A 2,517-nucleotide genomic window follows, 5' to 3' on the forward strand; every position below is an offset into this window, starting at 1 on the left:
TTTAAATGTCAGTGTTACTAGTTGTTTAAAGTGAAAACCATGATATACAATAGAAAAAAAAATCAACAATTAATGACGGTTTTTAAGTCACAAAACCTTCTCTAATTTCAAAATAGCGACGATTTTGCGACTATAATGTCATCTTTTCATATAATATTAATGCAGTATAATTTGTGAGTATATTTATAAATATCATCTTTTAATATTTTATGAATGCATCACAAATTCAATATTTAGAAACATCTCAAAATTCTAAAAATAAAAAATTATTGACACCTAACTTAATCGAAAAAATAATTTATAAACAATCAATGCTTAGATACATAAAATTAATACAAACTTTCTCATAATGTATCAACAATCAAGTACACTAAAATCTAATGTTCTTCAGAATATCCTTCACCATCTGGACAAATTATATGATGAAATTCATTCGGCTCAAGCTTGCCATAATCTCAATATGATTCTTTCATCAAATCGAGTCTCCAACCTAAAAGATAAAATAAATTACTTGTAATTATATTCTTATTCCAACTTTAAAAAAGATTAAACGATAATATCTCTTGTAATAAAATTCATACGCTTCTTTCATGATGAATATATATGCCTCATCACACAATCATTCATTAACAAAAAAAAGCGTTGGAGAAAAAAGTAAGGTATTCATTATTCATTATTCATTATATTCTTCAATGTAATTTGAAGAAGTACTAATCAATGTAAGAAAGGACCCTTATAATATCTTGAAACACTAGCTTCACTAACGATATATAGAACACAAAAAATCAAAATTTCTTTAAAGAGTGATTCTACATATACAATATACAAGATATAACACAATGACATTTGAAAAAAAAAATTAAGATAAATTCATAAAGTTCCACCAATCAATTCGATTCCATTTGAATCAATAAAATATTCAAATTACACTTAGAGGGCCAAATAAAATATATTCTACTAAATGGGTCATAAAAAAATTAACACATAAAAATTTTAATTTTTTTAAAAAATCAATAATAACACAATAGCATCTGTTGGAACTACAGAGTTTTGATATTGACATAATTCAGTCTACATCACAGATTAAATGACTCTATCAAGAGCATAGTACAAATGACATAAACTGACCAAAACTCTCAAGTCAAAATGAAGAGATCAACTGAATTGACCATTGACCTTAGCATATCAAATATGTAGAGATAAACTGAACATGGATAGTGAAGAATCAATTTCAATTAGCTATCGAAGAAGTTGGACAGAGCTCAACTGAAAGAATAAAGATAACTGAATTTAACTTAAGAAGCTAAACTGAATCAGTTGACCTTAACCCAACTAATGCCGCCTAAACTGATCAAGAGTTTGAGTAAGCCAATCCAATTCAACGAAACTCTTGTGGATAAACCCTTCCGTTTCAGACAAAGCGCCGAAAGCAGAGAGACTCACAGTGTACTATCTTGTCAATGAATGTCTGCGAAAAATACAAGCAAACGGTATTGATTTGAATTCAAAAGAACTGTTACCCACCAAGTATAAATACCCATCTTTGGGACACTTCAAAGAGATCCGACTCTAAAGAGAATTCTCTACTCAAGTCATTAGAGCTAAACTGAACTTCTTCAGTTTACTCATTCAACCGAGAAAAAAAACAGAAAGCATCTTGAAGTCTATCATCTGAGATTCGAAGAACACAAACACAAGCATTCAGACATAGTAGATCACTGAGGATCAACCACTGCTAAAGTGTAAGATTCAGAAATATTAAATTATTAATTTTGGAATTTGAGAATTAAATTCCATATTATGATCTAATATTGATTTGAGAAACTAAAGAAATTATAGATTTAATTTCTGAGCCCAAAATATTAATTTGAGAATTTTACGGGTTTTGAGAATTATATTCCGAGAATTCTTAAATTAAAAGAATAAATATTCGATTTGAATATTTATGGGATTTAAGATTTAATTCCATGTTTCGGGAATTAAAGAAGATGAAGTTTGAAGATAAAAACCGATCAGGGACTGATTTGCAAATACTGAGGTTTGAAGGACTAAAGTGCAATAGGCCAGGATTATTTAATTAATCCGATTTTATTTAATTTTAATTCGAGTATATTTAATTTGGGAATATTTAGAGTTTTGATTTAAATTATAATATTCTTCAATTATTTAGGATTGAAATTGAATTAAAAAAAGGTCGAGGACTGAATTGCAATTAATGAAGACTTGAGGGGTTAAATTGCAATTTATGCAATACATATCTGATTATTATGTGAATTATCAGCATGATACGTGATTGAATAATAAGGAATTCAGAAGTTGGAACAGAGGCCGAAACTCTCTTCGTTTTCCTTTGATATTTGATTTTCGAAACCCCGTAACTTTTGATCCGATCGTCCGATTTCGATTCCGAAAAGTGTTCTGGAATCCTTGCGACAAGGAATTCGATTTGATGTAAGTTTTTGATTTCTTCGTTATGGTTTATGGAGCAAAATATTGCAAAGATCAGCTTTTGGATTG

Source organism: Henckelia pumila, chromosome 4 (genome assembly GCF_033568475.1).
Source record: "Henckelia pumila isolate YLH828 chromosome 4, ASM3356847v2, whole genome shotgun sequence".
In the NCBI taxonomy this organism is placed as follows: Eukaryota; Viridiplantae; Streptophyta; class Magnoliopsida; order Lamiales; family Gesneriaceae; genus Henckelia; species Henckelia pumila.